Raw genomic sequence first — 20942 nt, forward strand, 5'->3', positions numbered from 1 at the left:
ATTGTACTGAGTATGTAAGGCATGAACAATAATAACATATCAAAGAGATAAGGAAACATAAAGTAAGGAAACAACCAGTAACTGAATGTCACTTAAGATGGAATAATGCATGCTAACTTACATCATAAACAATATATCAAGTATGTATATATAAGCTGCCCGACCATATTGGTACGGTGTGATCATCATTAGCCCGCGTCCAGGCCTCTCGCGTTCGGGATAAACATCTCATGCCGCCCACTAGTGGTGTCTGCCCATGCCATCTAGACATGGTGTATATGCTGCCCGCCTTAGGTGTGTGTCTACCGGGCTATATAGGTACGGTGTAATCTCATTACAATATACTTATTATAAAGCCTGCATAAGAACTCAAGGATAAGCTATAACTCTATCGGGGTGACGTAAGGTCGAGAACCCCCGATTTTATTATGGAGTAGCCATGATCATCGTGCCTCACCTTAAAGGGACTAATATTATAAGGTGAGTCTAGTAACAACGAATAACATCAAGGAATCATTAGCTTCATAAGAATATAATATCATAAGCTTTGGAATCTCTAGACTTAGACTCATCATCTTTATTGCATATTCACAGTGCATCTCTTATCTTTATTTCATGAGAAGCTCTTTATAATCATAGACTCATAGTTCCAGAACATAAGAAGGTCATGGAAAGATAAAGGAAGTCATGTTACAGGAATCATGCCTTAGAAAAAGAAGGGACTAGCCTTACATACCTTTATGTCTCTCCAACTTTATCAATTAAACGCTTTCCTCCAATGTTCACGATTCTACATTCAGGAGAATTCGTACTAAGATTAGATAATCGGAAACATACTTAAGCTTAAGCTAAAGCTAACAAAAATTGGGCAGCATCTCCCTTGTTTCTACAACTTCCTCCATATGCTATAACAACTCCCAACATCAATAACAATATTCATAATATCATAATCAATAACTTTGTCAAGTTCGACATTATCCAATTCCCACAATTCCCTACCAAAATGATTCATGACCATAGCTATGGGATAACATCGTATTCGTTCTCATATAATACCTCTTTAACATCATTGTATCATTTACAACAAGATTTCACTCATAACATCTCAAGAATCATGATTCATGTCAAACCACCATTCAAGAATACCACTATTCTTATATTTGTAACCCATTTCCTACTTTCTTCCATAATCCAAGTCTTTCAACCATTCAATACTCTTAATAGCATGAAATGAACATAAAACTCACCTTTGATTTTGAAGAAATGGGTTTTGGATGGAATTACTTCACTTGGAGAAAACCCTAGCTCCACTTCCAAAGAAATTTCTAGCTTATATCAATCCTCATTAGCTTTCTTGCACTTGATTCTACTAGTTTTAGTATTGATCTTTGATTTCCCTTGAATTTATGTTAGTGAAATATGTGGAACCTTCTAGAGGTCTTGAGAAAAATGGAGAAGTTGGAAAAATGTAAAATTAGAAGTGGGAACATATATTTATACTTGGAAAATACTTAGCCCGACGGGAGTTATACGGACCCTTATACGGTCCGTATAATATTATACGATCCGTATAAGTGACCGTATTTCACCATCAGGGAAAGTCCCTTTTTTTTAAGGTTATACGGACCCCTTATATGGATAGTATAAAGCTATACGGACCATATAAGTGGTCGTATAACCCCATTTTTTCTGATGTTAATCTCGTTGTTTCGTTTGATCTCCATTCCTTATGGAACCTTCTTAGCACATGTTTAACACTTCATTAACAATCTAAGGAGTGTTATAAATTTTCCTTAAAACATTATTAAATCAACATTAGCTCGGTACTTGCAAACCCCTTCCAAAGCACGACTTATACTTTACATTCTTCAATGAACTTTCTTCTCTTGCCTCGAATGTCTTTAGAGTCTTAATTAAAATAGCCAAGTAACCTTTCTTACTTGTAGGGACATCATATACTTCTTACCCTGCGTTAGTCTATTTACCGTGCAACGACATGAAATTTTTCGAGGTGTAACATTCTCATATCAGCCACTTGGTGAGCCCTAGTTCCCTCGGGGCGTTATCACACTTTATAATCTTTTCAGTATTTCTAGTCAGTCAGGTATGCTGGGGGCCTTGTCCCGGTAAACAGTCAGACTTTATTACTTTTAGAGGCTTCATAGACTATAATTGTTGTCAGTCAAATATTTAGCAGGCTTTTGTGTTAGCCTTATCAGCTACTTATTCTGACTTTCGGGGTTATTCAGTATTTCTATATTTATGATATTTCAGATAGATTCTTAGTATATTAGCATGTGTTAGTATTATTTCAATATTTAGTATGTTTTGATGACACATGTTGATTCAGACAACCATTTAGTTCGCTTGGTCTCAAGCAGTCAGGAACCTAGTGTCGTGTTACGCCCAGGCCGTGGTTCGGGGCCTGACATGGTACATAGACACCATAGGTCCCCTGCAGGTCATGACTATTTGGGGAAACAATACCATTTAGTATGTGTGTACACGGTTGAGATACTTCCATTATTTTATCGCATTGCATCGGACTCATGTTTTTTCTTTTGTTGGCTGATGATGGAACTTATATCAACTCGATGATTGATTGATAGCTGGATTTATCTTATTCCTGTGTTGGCTGATTTCTGTTCATGGCATTATTTGGTTATGTGTTGTTTTGCCTATCTAGCTATGTTCTTGATTTTATGAAGTATGCATGATACTAATCTTAGTCGGCCTATGATATCTACAGGTACATAGTGTTTGTACTGATACTACCTTGATGCACTTTTTGTTTGAGTGTAGATTATGTGCTAGAGACATCTTTCACACCTCATATCTAGCATGAGGCCAGCTCCCGATCAGATCCGAGGGTGAGCTCATATCCATGCCATGCCGCCTGAAGATCTTTCCTTATTTGGATGTCTACTTTCATTCCAGACATTTATTATTATTTTAGATAGTTATGTCATTCATTAGACAGCTTTATGTTTTAAAGTCCCTGTACGATGACTTCCGGATCTTTAGGGTTGTAATAGTTAGGACTTCTGCAGTTATTTTATTTATGGAAATGATTTAGAATTATTCATGATTTATTTCTGGTCATAAATTTATAATTGTTCAAATGATTAAGAAAAAGGGTTAAGGGGATGGTTCGCCCACTAGGGGATTTGTGTGAGTGCCACTAACGGCTACTTGGGTCGTGACAATTGCCTCAAAGTTTTTGTCTCGGACTCTAACCAGGGAAAAATGGCAGGTGTATCCTGGAAGGCCCTTATTAATGAAAGCTTGCATGCTTCTACTCGGGTAAGATCATTTCCTCGACACTCATTCTTATTAACTTTCCTCCATTGAAAAATCCTGATCCAGAATTTCTTCCTTGATTCAGTCTGGTGTCTTAGTTTGGGAAGGTTTGAAACACTGTATTGAGGATCTCAATAAGCTGACCACTGAGTTGGAGGACAAGAATCGAGAGACTAAATTCTATAAGTCTGAGCTCGATATGAGAGTCTCGCAGTTGATCGATGACATCCCATCTTTAAAGGCTCAGCTGGAGCAATCGAATGAGTCCCTTCAAAAAGCTAATCAGGACCTCGCTCAGTTGAAAAATGAAAAGAAGCTTTCCGGCAACAAGCCAATGGACTCCAAGAGCATCTAGACAGGCTTAAGTTCGAGTTTGATACTCAGTATAAGGCCTTACATCTCAGTGTCTTAAATGAATCCTTCTTGGATGTTGAGGCCCGAAGACTAGATGTTGAGCTCTCAGTCGTTGATGATGAAAGGAGTGCGTTGGAAAGAGATTGCGCTGGAAAGAGAGCAAAGTCACCAACTTGCTATGTGGAAAGAACAAAGCTACCATCAATCCTTGGAAATTCAAAGGCTAAAAGCTTAAAGTGATGCCCTTGCAGAGGAGAACAAAGCTCTCTGAATTAAGCGGGATATGGCTCATGCCTTGGTCAGAACTTAAGAATCTCGAGTCATTCTTCACTCTGAGTTCACCACTTAGAATGTTTGAAGGTATACCCTTGAACAAGTCAAGCAAGGGATGGATGACCTTAACAAGAACATTCAAGAGGCCCGTAGACTCGAACTTAAAGCCTCTGCTGCATTGCCTCCAGCCCTAAACTTTGATTCTGAAGAACATGATGAAGACACCAGAAGCAACGATAAAGATCTTGAGGCCAAAGAAAGTGACCATTCAAGTCCAACTCTTTCTCCACCACCCAACTCTTTATCCACTGCCAACAAATCTTACTTTGCCCGATACAATTGTCCCCCTGAGAGGAGTGCATCTCCAAAAATCTAAGCACAAAATCTGTTAGTTTTAAAACAATAGTATTTTTTTTGTTAATGATAATTTGGTTTGGACTATACGGCTTTTCAAACAATTTAATTATATTATTACCAAATCTTAACCATTTTTAATGATGGTCTCCGATTTTGTTGATATCTATGCTTTAACTGTATGAGATTTTCGAATTCATCCCTTAGTTTGCATTTTGTGCCAGGTAATTAGCATCCCACTTTTATTCGGGCAAAATTTCTTCCGAATTTTATTTATTAACAAGGACCTTGTATTTATGCTTATGAAACAAGACGTCTCTCATTCATCTCGTAGCATTATAAACTCTGCGCAAAAAATGAGCTGTAGTCAAGCTTCCTTTTTTCAAAAAATCTTTATTCTTAATTGACTTCTTCATTGTAAATTTCAGTTCTGGTTAAACTAGGATCATAAAGGGTGCCGCCGAGGTTTCCCTGGGAATTACAAAGATTTTTTCCTCAAAGTATTCCCTCGAATACAGTTCCCTGTCTTTTACAAAAATTCAAAGCAAATACAAAAAGAAAACTCACTCGGCAGTCCCCGGTATAAAGAAAAATTCTTACCATTTCCAAGATGCAGAACGTTTCCTATTATTGCCTCATTAAAACCTTGCCATAACAACCCTTTTGGGACAAAGACCGGTCTAAAAAAAAAGAGTTCAGCACGTGTCTTATGAGTTTAATGAGTGGAACTTCCATCTTTTATCAACAATAATACCTCTTCAGATGACTAATGTTCGAAATTATTGGGCATCTTGGCCCTATCATCGTTTCCAACTGATACGAGCCCTTTTCAGTTATACTCGCTATTCGATAAGGCCCCTCCCAGAATCAATTCAAGAACACCCTTCCCTTTAGCCCCATTTCCATGGGTGAATGATTTCTAGGTGTAAAACAACCTAACAAAGGCCTTAGTAACCACTAATCATCAATCTATAACAATATCTAATCAACACATCAATTACAAGCAGTTTCCATGGTCAAGCTACCATTTTTATGAAACCCTAAGTCTCAATTCACTTAGGTCATGGCTCTGATGATTCAATTCATGATTAAGAGGAGTTAACCCAAGCCGTTAGATGATAAATAAGTGGTAACAATCATAACCCATCAACCATAGAAGGTCTATTAAGTTCTAGGGTTACTATTACTAATTCACCATTGAAGACCCATTTAAAGGGTTGATAATCATGAAAATGATAACGTAATGATTGAAAAGGATGGTTGAGACTTACCTCTCAAGAATATTCTTTCCCTAGCTTGAAAATTCACCCTAGGTGCTTGTGGGGAACTGTTTTGGAGTTTTATGAATAAAGAATTAGAAACTAAGTGTTCAAAACCTAGGATTCTGCCCCCATTGACCGTTGCGACGGTCAATTCACCGCTGCAGCGATCTTGCTATAGCGGCCAAGTGCCTGCTATTGCGGACCAAAAGAAATTTGATCTCTGCTATGGCGGGCCATATCCCGCTGTAGAGACATCTCCATAGCGGGCCATTGCCCGCCACAGTGAAAATAACGAACACCGATTGACCGCTTGCGGCGAGGGGTTCACCGCTATAGTGGTGCCGCCGTAGCGGTACCTACCCCGCCGCAGCGTTACCTACCCCACCGGCCGATACCACTGAGGTAGTAAGTATGCAATTTTTCTCAGTTTTTCACTCTATCACCCAACATTTCACCCGAGGCCTCACAGACACAAACAAAATATGCACATAGACATAAAAACACCATACGAATCGACCTGTGGCCTCAGAATTCCTAACGGAGTTCTAATTTCCTACGTCACCCCCCGATGGACTAATCACGACAAACAACAATCACAAACAAGTCAAGTTTTCAATTTTTTGACTTATACAATCGAGTTTCTATTAGCTCGTTCTACCCTTGGGAAGATTCTATTTAGTGGGGCGATCCTATATTTTCCATAATGACAGAGAGGGTCATTACACCTAGTAATAAATGAAGTTTTCTCTTAGTCATCTGAGTTCGTCATTATCTGATTATACCCAGAATATGCATCAAGGAAACTTAATATCTCTTGCCCCGCCGTAGCATCAATCATTCGATCAATCTGCAGCAAAGGAAATGAATCCTTTGGACATGCTTTGTTTAACTCTTTAAAGTCAATACAAATTCCTAATTTATTCCCCTTTTTGGGTTCTACTACCACATTTGCTAACCATTCAGAGTAAGTTACCTCCTTTATAGACCCTATATCTAAGAGTTTAGTTACCTCTTCCTTAACAAACCTGTTCTTGTAATCAGATATGGGTCTCCTCTTTTGCTTTACTAGAGTGAACCTTGGGTCTAAACTAATTTTATGAGTCGTCACTTTCGGTGAAATCCCTGTCATATCTAAATGGGACCAAGCAAAACAATCGACATTATCTTTAAGAAATTTAGTAACATTAAGCCTGAGCTCCGAAGACAACCTGATGCATAGGTATAACTTCTTTTCTGACTGATGATCAAAGAGTACAACTTGTTACAGCTCCTCTATCGTGGACTTCGTGGCATCTGATTCATTTGGGACCACGAACGATATTGGAACTCTATAATTTTCTACTTCATCGGGTTCTTCAATGTTTGAGTTAGTAACTTTTACATCCTGAGAGTCCTTGGACTAAGCAGCTACAGATACGACCTGTTGTAACTGCTATTTTACCCCATTTTCATCATCTCCCTTTTCTATCGAAGATGTTCCCTAATTTTCATGGTTTGGCTCTTTCTTCTCACATGATTCTATAGTAAACATTTCTCTTGACGTAGACTATTCACCCAGAATTTACTTTACCCCGTCAGGCGTCGATTCATGAAACCATGGGCAGCAAGTGCCACTTATTTTTTCATGTTCATATTTGTGAGAGTTGCATTAATTACCGAGAAGGCTTCAAACTGCCTGAAACTACGTAGCCACCGTAGGATGAGGATCGCTCCACTCATGCTTAGGACGATCTCTCATAATGATTGGATCCTTTCATAATATTATTAAATCTCATGTCCCTAGCAAGGTATGAGTGTTCTGCTGGTAGGATGCAAGTACCAGACCATGTTGTTAGTTATATTTACTGCTCTCCCTACTCACGATACTTTACTCATATTATATATGTATATGTACTCATGTTCATGATCATGTTTCAGTTCAGTCTTTATTATGTTATTTCCATGTCCCATGTTATTTGATTCAGTTGGTTTACATACCGGTACATTCAATGTGCTGACGTTCCCTTTCATTGTCGGGGGCCTGCATTTCACGATGCAGGTACTTATTTACAGGACGACGCATCTGCTCAATAGGACAACATTTGTATCAGCTTATTGGTGAGCCCCATCTCATTCGGGATTTAGTCGACTCTTTATTTTATGATTAGCTATGCATCTAAGGTAGGCTGGGGGCCTTGTCCCAGCGAGTATGTTTTCAATGTTCAGACTTATGTTAGAGGTTTCATAGACTAGACTAGACAGTTAGGTTATGTCAGACTTTCGGAATCGTATAGCCATTTTGGCTCATTCATGTTATTTCCGCACTCATGTTTAAACAAAGTATTTTGATTAAGTATTATGACTTATTGCATTTTATAAAGGCTCATAATGCATTCACATTATATTCTGCTCATGTTATGTCTTATGATGATTCAGCAAGCCATGTGGTTCGCTCGGCCACATGCAATAAGGCACTGAGTGCCGTGTTTTGCCCAGGCCATGGTTCGGGGCGTGACAAAGCTTAGTATCAGAGCCCCAGTTTCAAGTGTCTTAGGACATCTATAAAACCATGTCCAGTGGGGTCACTTTTATATGTGTGAGGGCCCCATACATATAAACAGTTGTCCACCAAGACATTTAAGATTGTCTCACTTCTTTCAACTCTAGATCGTGCAATAGAGCTATGTTCTCAGAAATCACTTGGACTCGTGTGTTATTTCCTGTTCTACCGAATACGCCTCATCTCAATGGATAAGGAAGATGTAAATCTAACCATTATTGATGTGTTTCTTTCAGATGGAGTCATTAGGAATTATTTTAACTCGTGCCATGAAGCTTAGAGCTGTAAGTAACATTCTTTTTCCATCGAATTTTGAACGCATAGAATGCGTAAGCAGCGAGAAGGAAATTTGAGACCCAAGACTTGCCAAATAGTGCATGGTGTATTTATCAGGTGTTAGTACCATTTGAAAGACAAGTTTCGGTATGGTAGAACACATAGGTTACATACCCTATAGAATAAGTTTATTTGGACTCTTTGACCATGGACCTATAGTATAAGGATGATGGTTCAGATTTAAGACCCTACGAGGTAACATGTTATGAAGTTAACCGTAGCAGTCATAAATTGTCCATAGTAGTTTTGAGGTGAAATATCCTAAGAGCAAACCACTTGTAATAATAGAAAGTCTCAACTTTTTCAAGGATCTATATTTTTGTCATATGATCTATGCACATGACCAAGAAGGGACGGAGTGCAATAAGAAAACCACGAGCAGACGATATTGAATTTTTTAGGGATAGTTTTAAATTATTTAAGCTTACTCAGATCAGACCTAGAGAGTATGACGTCAGTAAGTTACTACAAGAAGTAGATATGACTATGAGATAAAAGGTATGACAATTTCCTCTTAGGTTATGTGATTAAGTATTTATCCCCGATATGTATAGTATGATATAATTTTGAAAGTGTATAGGGAGTTTGGGGTTAGTTGTTCTAATTTCTCGTTTGAGACAGATGTAATTTTCCTAAGTGTGATCCATGTCTATAGTTCAGAAAGATAGTTTACAACCCTAGAATATAGTCAGATGAAGAGGAAAAGTTAGAAATAACCTTATGCTTCACTTTAATACTCAGAGAAGAATTAGAGAATATGATGCTAGCAAGTGGTTAACAGAAGCATAGTAAGTAAGTTTGAGTAGATACAATGAATTAGAAATTTTCAGCAGAGTTAGTAGAAGTACTATTTGAGATACTTAGTCAAGTTCACACTAGTGAGTGGGTAACCGTCTGAATACACCGAAGGCGTGTTAGAACCCAAAGGGTTTAAGTTATATTCGAGGTATAGAAATTGGTGAAAGAAGAAAATCGTCTATGCAGTAAGGGAGCAAGCTGCAGAAGAAGAGCCTTTAAGAGTTATCAGAAAAGAGTTTTCCCCAAGACTGACAAAGCTAGTGTGCAAGTTACGTACATTAGAAATCCGTTCATTTAAGTAATTCAGTTTTCCCAGTAAGTAAGACTTGCTTGAAGTAAGCCGAAGAAATGAGTCGTCAGTATGTTAGAGGAAATTAGCGGAACTACTAGATGATCACTTATCGCTAACTCGAGGGATCCACAGGCTTTAAACGTTAGCTTTTGAACTAAGGGGGAGATCGTGCGATAAGGTGCCGATATAGATTATGTGTTTCGTAAGTTGATAAGTGTTGAGGAGATTATGTCAGAGGATCACAATTTCATGTAGCCAAGATAAGGTGCGTAGGATGCGATTTTTGTCATGCCGTTGAGATCAAGTACTAGGTAATTATGTTATGAGATAAAGTTCTAGATCGAATAATGGGTTTTAAGGGTGTAACGGTTCCAATTCCAGAGTAATTTTATACCATGTGGTACTTATGCCCAGGCGTACTCTACTCATGCCTCCATGCTATTTCATGCCCAAGTTAGCATCTTACACTCCATGCTTATGATTCAAGAACCAAGACTCCATAATGATAGTAATCCATGCAAAATGAATGTTCTTTCATGTTTTGCACATCAGGTTGTGCTCATGTCTAAGAGCTAAAAACCGTAACCATGTCAAGCTCTTATATTTTTGCATGTTTCTTTCATGTTCATGTATTCAAGCCATGACCAGTCCCAATCCTAACCATGACCCATCATTCGAGGACGAATGATCCCAAGGGGGAGATATTATAACACCCCGTATCTTTAACTTAAGCTTTGACCATGATTCTAGACTTAGAAAACCAGATAAAGAATGTAGGAATAGGAATTTTCTCTTCAGTTGTCAGATGGGGGTTTATGCCCCAGAACACGGATCGTATTTCAGTATACATGCCGTATTTTAAATCGTAAGCTGGCATCAAGATCACTGAGCATTCTGGAATTTTGCTTGAGGGATATACATTGTTAAATACGGATCATATTTTGAAATACGGCCCGTATTTAACAATTGTGATTGGAATTTGGGAAAAACTTCCTTGATAAAAGTTGTAGAGCTTTGAAATACCTTTCTAATGGTATATTATGGGGATCAAACGGACATCTATACAAAGAGTCATGGCCATTTTTACTGAAGAGTCGCAGATCAGTCTAAATAAAATACGGGCTGAAATACGGCCCGTCTTTCAAAATACGGCCAGTATTTTGTCGGGTGTAAAATTTAATGTTCCAGAATAGTATATATTCGTCCATATCAGTCCAAATCATTATTTTTCATTCCTTCAAGCCCTAGAACGACCTCCTACCCTCTCCCATCATCAAGAACACCAAGGTAAGCCTATCCTAATCATTCCAAGTCAATTCTAATACATATCCTTGTAATCTAAACAAGAGATCATCATTCCTAACCTACGGTTTTCAAGAAAACCCATCTCAAGGTTCAAGATTCAAGATTTTGGAAATCTTCTTCAAAGTTCAAGTCTTTAATTCAAGTCTTGGAGCATTACCAGGTATGTGGTGTTATTATCTATGTGTGGGAACATCATTGTTCTTTCCCACGCCTCTTAATCCATAAAGTATGATTCTTTACGAAAACTAGGGTTTTTATACCATGCTTATAACAACCCTAGGTCCATGTCCATAATTATATTATGTATGAATTGCTATTATTCTATCATTGTGTTCTTAATAACTCCATATGATTATTGAGAATCAGTCCGTAATCTATGAAAACCCATATATCTCATTCCATGGGTTCTTACATGCAAGTTATGATATGCTATGATATTTTTCAAGAAAATACTATGTGTTATAAGTTCATGCAAGGAAGTTATAATTCATGATATCCACGTACAAGCAAGTTATGATTCATGAAACCATGGGCAGCAAGTGCCACTTATTTTTCCATGTTCATGTTTTTGGGAGTTGCATTAATTACCGAGAAGGCTTCAAACAGCCTGAAACTACGTAGCCACCGTAGGATGAGGATCGCTCCACCCATGCTTAGGACGATCTCTCAGAATGACTGGATCCTTTCATAATATTATTAAATTTCATGTCCCTAGCAAGGTTTGAGTATTCTGCTGGTAGGACGCAAGTACCAGACCATGTTGTCGGTTATATTTATTGCTCTCCCTACTCATGATACTTTACTCATGTTATATATGTATATGTACTCATGTTCATGATCATGTTTCAGTTCAGTCTTTATTATGTTATTTCCATGTCCCATGTTATTTGATTCAGTTGCTTTACATACCAGTACATTCAATGTGCTAACATCCTCTTTTATTGCCCGGGGGCCTGCATTTCACAATGCAGGTACTGATTTAATGAACGACGCATCTGCTCAGTAGGACAACATTTGTATCAGCTTATTGGTGAGCCCCATCTCATTCGGGGTTTAGTCAACTCTTTATTTTATGATTAGCTATGCATCTAAGGTATGCTGGGGGCCTTGTCCCAGCGAGTATGTTTTCCATGTTCAGACTTATGTTAGAGGTTTCATAGACTAGACAAGTCAGTTATGTTATGTCAGACTTTCGGAGTCGTATAGCCATTTTGGCTCATTCATGTTATTTCCACACTCATGTTTAAACAAGTATTTTGATTAAGTATTATGACTTATTGCATTTTATAAAGGCTCGTCATGTATTCACGCTATATTCCACTTATGTTATGCCTCATGATGATTCAGCAAGCCATGTGGTTCACTCGGTCACATGCAGTAAGGCACCGAGTGCTGTCTTACGCCCAGGCCATGGTTCGGGGCGTGACAATGCACTCCTTTTGAAACTAGATAACGAATTCTCTGAGCAAGGCATCATCTCCTTGAGCAATTTTAAATATATCAGTCTTCTTAGCTGACGCCTTTTTTCTCCAGCATGCGCCTTGATAAAGGCATCCGCGAGCATCTTGAAAGACAGAATGGAATGCTCCAGAAGTAACGAATGCCGAGTCATTACTCCTTTGGACAAAGTCTCTCCAAATTTCTTGAGCAATACGGACTCAATTTCATCCTGCTGCATATCATTTCCCTTGATAGTACACGTGTATGAAGTCACATGCTCCTGAGGATCAGTTGTCCCATCATAGTTAGCCAGGTCCAACATTTTAAACCTCTTCGAGATCAACCTAGGTGCAACGCTTGGTGGATATGGCAACTGCACGTATCTTTTTGAATCTGTTCCCTTTGAAACCGGTGGTGCCCCAGGAATTTGATCTATACGATAATTGAACGCCTTGATCTCATTCTCGCTCCTATGCAACCGGTTTTTTAATTCTTTCTCATTTTTCTCTAACCGGTTAGCAAGAGCTTCCAAGTACTGTATTACTTTAGGTGTTTTCCAATTGCTATGGGCTCCACCATTGCCTTCTCCTTGCCGCACCTCTGTATTAGGTGGATTACCTTCAGCATTGCTGCCTCTTCCTGTTTACAAGTCTGCAATGGCTTTCTATTCCTTTTCTAACTTCTCCAATATTTTCGCTATCCCCGGATCCGCTTTTACAACAACTTCTTCTTCATGATTATTATTTGGAATGAAGTCTTCTCCAATGTGCTTGGGTCCTCCTGGTGAGACTGGAACTTGCTCGCTCCGGTTCCGATCTTCGCCACTCATTCGACTCCTTTCATGAGTGCTCAAGTTGTTTGAGACTCCATCAACTTGGTTCCCATTGTTGGCCGTCTTTCAAGAATTATCTGGTGACAAAAAATTTAAGAATTGTAAATTTGTCGGTTAGAGCAACAAAACAATATCACTTTTATCCTTAGACCCACGGTGGGTGCCAAACTGTTTACCCTACAAAGAGAACAGTTAAATTTGTTTAGTGGTTTAAAGGATACATGATTTTATTTTATTATAGGCAGTGAAAATAAGCTAATTAGAATGTTAATATATTAATTGATTGACTAAAAAAATTAAATATAAAGCAATTGAGCCTGGGCTTCAATGATCCTGGAAGCAAATCCTTTGATAGGTTTCCTGCGGTGGAACTGTAAAGCACTTAAACTTTCTAAGAACAAGTATAATAATCCAGAGCAAAAGAGCAATTTAAGAGAATAAATGAGAACAGAGAATCTTGTAAGAATAGTGTGTAATCCGTGTTATTTGATGATGCTTCTCCTAGGTTAAGCTCTTGTTATTGTACAAATACACGGACCCTTCAACCAATAATTTAATCCTAATAATGAACAATAATGAACAATAAATACTGCCTTAATACTAAATCATAGCGTCTGCTTCAGATCTGATCCGGTCTTGTAACGTTATTCCCCTATTAATTACCCGGTGTGGCTTTCCCTTGTAACTTGACTCGGACATAACTGGGGCTTTTTTCTCTTATTGAATGATGTAACTGGAAGCGTTTCATCTTCCTCTGCCGCGTATCCTATTGTCATCTTGCCACGTGTCAGGCCATATTTTACTATGTATACAACCCTATCTCTAAGAAGAAACAATAAAAAGCAATATTCAGACTTAAAAATCCTACTTCCTCCGATTATTGCAATGGAACAAAGTTAGTGTCTTTACTATTCTTCTAGATTTACTCATCACTACCTATTATTCACTTGCGATCTTGTGTTGAGTTATTAAATTTTTCAACACGACCAACTTTTAATGTGACAGGAGTAATGCCAACAGTTCCCCTTGAACTAACACTCATTTTATCTTTAAAATAATATGGTTTGGTAAATGAAAAAAGAATCAGTACAACGGTAAATATCAGCTACAGCCGTGCTATATATATAGTACTGTAATAACAATTTGAAGCACTAAGTAGGTGTTTGGCCATAGAAACCAAAAAAAAAAAAAATCCCTTTTTTTGGAATTTTTGACGTTGGAGTTGGAGTCAGAGTTGTGTTTGGCCATAGTTTTTGCAAAAAATAATTTGTTGGTGAAATGTACTTTTCAACAAGATTTTGGTTGTGAAAAGCAAGGTTTTGATTTTTTTTCAAATTCCATTTCATGGCCAAACATTGATTTTGAAAAAAGTGAAAAAACAAATTCGGAAAAAAACTGAATAATTCTTATGGAGAATGGGTCCTTTCATTTCGATGGAAAAAAGAAAAGATTTTTTTACCAAATTAATCTATTATTTAAATCAATTAACAACAATAATACATTTTTTTCAAAATTTTCAGATGTAGTATAAATGTATTTCGTAGTAACGTATTAGGCATTATTTTATTCAAAAAATTCAACGAAAAAAATCAATAGTTGACGAAGTAAATAGATATATCAAAACGTTACTGTCAGTAACAGATTTAAAATTTGCTACTCTGAGTCACGACTTAACGATAAAGCGCTACTGATCGTAACGAATCTACAAAAATTTATAAAACATTACTAGCAATTATGTCTTTCTCTCTCCAGCAATCTTCTTCTCCATTTAAACCCCCCTTTCTCTTTAATTACAAGGTCCTATGTTTCATTTGTAAAATCAAATAAAAAGATGGACTGCTCCCTACATTGTACTTCCATAAATCCGCTTGGGTGACTCTTCCTTTCCCAATAATCCTTTTGCACCCAAGGAAAAATTGGCTGAATTTTTGAAAAAAAAATCATTTCACGTCTCAAAAGTCCATGACAAGAAAATAAAAATAAAATGAATCTTGAAACAAGAAGCTTGTACATAATTAAAATTAGCCATAAATATCAGTCAAACACCAAAGCAATGAGAAAGTCTAATTTGATGCCGAAGAAGCTAAAAAAAAAAAAAAAAAAAAAAAAAAAAAAAAAAAATTACATAAATTGATTGGAAAATTCTTCTTCTATTTTCTCCAAAAACTTCACTAGTTCGTAATCCAAATATAAATACACCCAGATTAATTCTATAACCACACTGTGATTGTAGGAATTAAACAAACCTAGATTGCAGAATTTAGAAGAAGGAAGAAGAAGAAGAAGAAGAAGAAGAAGAAGAAGAGAGATTGAGTCATGGAGAGAGAAATATTCTTATTTCATATTCATTCAACTGATCTGTATACTGTGTATACATTGATGTATATACAAATATCTTAATGACTAACTAATCACCTAATCAACTAACTAACTAACTTTGTGGCACCATTAACTAACTTACTGACATAGTGAAATTATAACTATGCCCTTCTAGTTACATGCCTTTTATTCCATTTCATCTACACTCCCCCTCAAGCTAGGTATGGGGTATTTCAAATATATTTAGCATACCCAGCTTGGAACTTAAGTATTCATGTTGAACCCTGGTGAGCCCTTTTGTCAACATGTCAGCTGATTGCTCCATTGTAGAGAGGTACTTGGTTGCTACCATTCCTTGCATTATTTTTTTCCTTATAAATTGACAATCTATTTCTATATGCTTGGTCCTTTCATGATTTATGGGATTTGCAGTAATTTAAATTGCTGCCTTGTTGTCACTGAAAATGTCAACTGGTTTCTTGTGATCAATCCCTAGTTCCTCAAGTAATCCCAGCATCCATACCAGTTCAGACACAGTTGATGCAATACTTCTGTATTCTGATTCTGCCGAGCTTCTAGAGACTGTTGTCTGTTTCTTTGACTTCCAAGTGATTAATGAGTCACCTAGCTAGCCTATGTAGCCTGAAACTAACTTCCTAGAAATGGGACATGATGCCCAATCTGTATCACAAAATGCAGTCAAGTATGTGTTGCTTTTGCTTGATAGACGGACCCCTTGGCTTGGTTGTTTTTTCAAGTATCTTACAAACCTTAAAGCTACCTCCATGTGAGATTGTTTAGGCTCTTTGTAGAAATTGACTTAGTGTTTGAACACTGAATGAGATGTCTGGCCTTGTCATTATTCGATATAGTAACTTGCCAATGATCCTTTGATATGCTCCTTGATCTATAAGTGGATCATATTGTATAGGCTGAGACTGATTCTTTTGTTGATCCTTCTAATGTTTTCTTTGATCTGTATATGTAGAACTGTCTGTAGCCTACATTTGTTTCAAGTGATCATCATACACTTTGGTAGTTAACTTTACATTAGTGTCTATAGGAGTTGCAACTGGTTTAGCTACTGCTAATCTAATTTCTGAAATCAGTTCCAAGACATATTTTCTTTGATGCATCAATAATCTTTTTTCAGACCTTGAAACTCAATACCAAGGAAGTACTTAAGTTCACCAAGATATTCATCCTAAATGCCTTTTGTAATGTCTCTTTAGTCTTCTTGATCAGTTGTAAACTGCTTCCTGTTATCAGCCTATCATCAACATACACCAAAACTATAGTGATTCCTTCTGCAATGTTGTTGATAAATAGTGAGTGATTATATTCACTCTGGTGAAACTGAGTTTTTAATAGAGCTTCAGTAAGCTTTGCATTCCATTGTCTTGGTGCTTGCTTCAGTCAATAGAAGGATTTGATAAGTTTGCACACCTTCATCTCCCCCTGACTTGAAAATTCTTGTGGTATTTCCATATAGATCTCATCATTGCGATCATCTTGTAAGAATGCATTAAATACATCCATTTGATGTATATTGCTAGTACTGTTCTTACAGTTTTCATTTTTACCACAGCAGAGAAAGTCTTTTAATAGTCAGTCCCCTGTTTTTAACTGTAGCCTTTTGCTACAAGTATAGCTTTAAACCTTTCTTCTCTCCTGTTGCTTTGTACTTCACTTTGTAGATCCACTTGCAGCCTTGTGGAAAAGTAACAGTTTCCTATGTGTGGTTGCTTTCAAGAGCTTCTATTTCACTCTCCATTGCATCTACCCATCTAGGGTCCTTAACTTCTTCATCATAGGTTTTTGGTTCAATAATGTTTGATGTAGCTGCTATATAGGCTTGGTAGTTTAATTAGAGGTTGTTGTAAGAAATTCAGTTAGATATGGGATGTGGAACATCATGATGAATGTTTAGTGACACAAAGTCTTTCATCCAAATTGGTGGATTTTTTCTTCTACCTGATCTCCTTTCAAGTTCTGTTGGTAGGACTAGTTGTTGTGTAGGTAAGTTCTCAGGTTGTGGTAGAGATAGATGGTTGATTTCCAATTTGACTATTTGCTTGATCTGGTTATGAGTTCACTTGTTCTATAGGCTCTTAATGATACTCAGTTGACTCATTGTCATATAAGTATATGTCCGATAGAGGTTTCTCAGGAAACAGTGTAGTTGGATCAGTTATGATGGTTTGAAAAGGAAAGATGTCCTCACTGTACATCTCTACTGACAAATATAGTTTTCCGTTGCAGATCATATAGGATATACCCCTTTTGTGTTGCTGACTATCCCATGAGAGCAGCAACTCTAGACCTTGACTTAAGTTTGTCATGTTCTTGCATGTTCTTAGCAAAGCATAGACAACCTATGACTCTTAGATGACTGATCATAGGCTTCTTCTTGTACAGTTTTTCATAAGCAGATTGATGTTGAAGTACAATACTTGGCATTCTATTAATGAGATATACAACTATTTGAACACATAATCCCTAAAATTTGATAGGAATCTTCCCTTGGAATTTGATAGCCCTTGTAACCTCAAGCATGTGCTTGTGCTTCCTCTCAGCAAGTCCATTTTGCTGAGGGGTAATTGACTTATCAAACTAGTTTTTGACATAGTTAATGAAATATTGTATAATCACACATACATCAGACTTCAATTTGAGAAGAAATACCCAAGTCATTCTTGAGAAATCATCAACAACAGTTAGAAAGTAATTATTTCCATCATATGTAGCAGACTTATAAGGACCCCATACATCCATGTGCACAAGTTCAAATGCATTAGAAGTCACCATTCTCCCATCTACCAATCTTTTTCACCTTTGCAGTGTAAAGATCCTGAAATACACAGAAGCCAGGAAAAAAGTTAACTGAGTAACATAATTCTCTAGTGATTTGTGATACTGACATAAGATTATATTAAAACTGAGGTATGTGAAAAACATTCTTAATGATGCTTTTATCTGAGAGAGTACTAGAACCAGTGTGTGTTACAACTGAAACATCCCCATTGGGCAAGAACACCTTCTTTGGTTCACTTGTTTGAATAATAGTTCCTTCATCTAATAGTCCTTTATCAGCTACCATATAATTAGTAGCTCTACTATCAATTATCCAGTCCTGTAAGCTTTTAGATACAAGTAAGGCAATATTAATACTTTTTTATGCAAGCAAAGTTGTATTAATACCTGCAGTAGCTGCTGAGAATGCAGTCTCAGAATTTCCTTTTAGCATATGCACAATTTGGTCATATTGATTCCTTGAGAAGTATGGTCCACCCTATCCTCCTTGGTTTTGATTATGTCCATCTTCTGTAGATGTTAACACTTGAGTTGAACCACCTGATGTCACACTTTGCAAGTTCTGAGTGGTATTAGACATTTTACCAACTTGACCATCATTTTTAGCTATCACATTATAAGCAGTTGAGTTTCCAGTTGCCTTCCCATGGTAATTATTTGTAGGCTGTCTATACTGATTATTGTACTCAAAATTTGGAGCATAAGGTCTCTTCTTTGACCTGTAATCTTCAGGGCATCCAACTACTTTGTAACACTTGATTCCTCATTTTACATATTTCACAAAACTGACTTTGACCTTGACTGTAGTTTTGATTAAAACTTCTTTTGAACTTCTAGTTAACACTGTTTCTGGTGAACATAGCAATATCAACATTTCCCATAGATGTAGGATTTGATCCTAATAGACCTGTACCTGCAGTGATGGACTTCTGACCATCATCACTAGTTATCATGGCATGTGCTTGATTCAAAGTAGGCATGGGACACATCAAGAGCAATTGGCTTCTTGCTCGATTATAAGATTCATTCAATCTCATAAGGAATTGAAACAGTTTCAATTTTTGTAAATGGATGACAAATTCCTTAGACTTCTCACAATTACAACTAGGAGTAGGAATCAAGGATTTTCAAACTTTTCCCACAAGTTTTTAAGTCTGGAAAAATATGCAGATACAGAAGTTGTTCCTTGTGTGGTAGTTGCAATTTCTTTATGAACATTAAACACTCTTGAACCATCTATCTTATGAAATCATTCAAACTTATCTTCCCACACGGCTTGAGCCCTAGTTGCATACATTATTCCACCTAGCATTCCTTTTTCTACAGCAATTAGAATCAAAGAAAGAACTATAGCATTTACTCTTTCACACTTATTCCACATCGATCCAGGGAACTTATCTTTACTACAAGATCCATCAACTAGACCTATCTTGTTTCTTCCCAATAATGCAAAACGCATTGAATTAAACCTGATTGTAAAGTTTTCAACACCAGTTAATTGAAATGAGATGAGTTGTATACCACTTTGATCAGCAGGAGACAGATAGAGAGGATGACTATAATCAATTTCTTGAGTTTCTCCTACTTGTGTGCCATTGCCACCATTGTTGCCGGTGTTATTGACTGGAACTCCATTATTGATGTTGTTATTTAACGATTCTTCGATCGCCATTAACAAGAACTTCAAGATTTCTCAAAATTTGATTGTGCGAAAAAATTGAATCAACCTATCAGCTTATTACACTGTGTAGGCTCTGATACCATGTGATTTTAGGAATTAAACAAACCTAGATTGCAGAATTTAGAATAAGGAAAAAGAAGAAGAGAGATTGAGTCATAGAGAGAGAAATATTCTTATTTCATATTCATTCAACTGATCTGTATCTTTGTGTATACATTGATATATATATATACATATATCTTACTGACTAACTAATAACCTAATTAACTAACTGACTAACTTTGTGGGACCATTAACTAACTTAATGACACAGTGAAATTACAACTATGCCCTTCTAGTTACATGCCTTTTATTCCATTTCTTCTACACTCATTCTTAATTTCAAAAATGAATTTGTTAATTGTCTAGTGGTGGTGTTGTGCTTTAAGTTACGAAGTTTGCTAGACAATTAAACAAAAACAAAGTGTTTTGATTTTAATGAAGTCTAAGTACAAGCCAAAGTAAAAAAGCTGAAATCTTGATAAATTTTTATTCTTTATACTTATTAGGAATATAATTCAAAGAACAGTGAAAAAGCCGATAAAAGATAATATTCAAGTAGTGTTAATTTATCTTAATTTTTATGTTTTGATTTTATATAAATAAATAAGAAATAGAACTATATTTTCCTAATAAAAAGAGAAGGTGAGTTAAAGTAAAGAAGAGCTTAGGCGGGAGATGAAAGAACAAGAATGTCAGTTGTCAAGCATTAATGGCTTACACAAGTACGATGTAGTAGCGTTTTATCGTTAAATTGTACCTCAGAGTAATGGCTTTTAAATTTTATTTTGTCAGTCGTTAGTTTTTTCCCGTTAGATTTTGTGAATAAAATAATACCTAGTACATTACTGAGAAATACGATTATACTAGTTTTATAATTTTTTTTTTAAAATAGTACTATTTTCATTAACTGATTTAAATAATGGATTATTTGTTTCAAAAAGCCCTAGATGAAGTAGTTGAACAAAGAAAAGTCAATCTTCTAAACCGAGAAATAAGGGAGT

This window comes from Lycium ferocissimum, unplaced genomic scaffold (assembly GCF_029784015.1).
Source record: "Lycium ferocissimum isolate CSIRO_LF1 unplaced genomic scaffold, AGI_CSIRO_Lferr_CH_V1 ctg2041, whole genome shotgun sequence".
Classification (NCBI taxonomy): Eukaryota; Viridiplantae; Streptophyta; class Magnoliopsida; order Solanales; family Solanaceae; genus Lycium; species Lycium ferocissimum.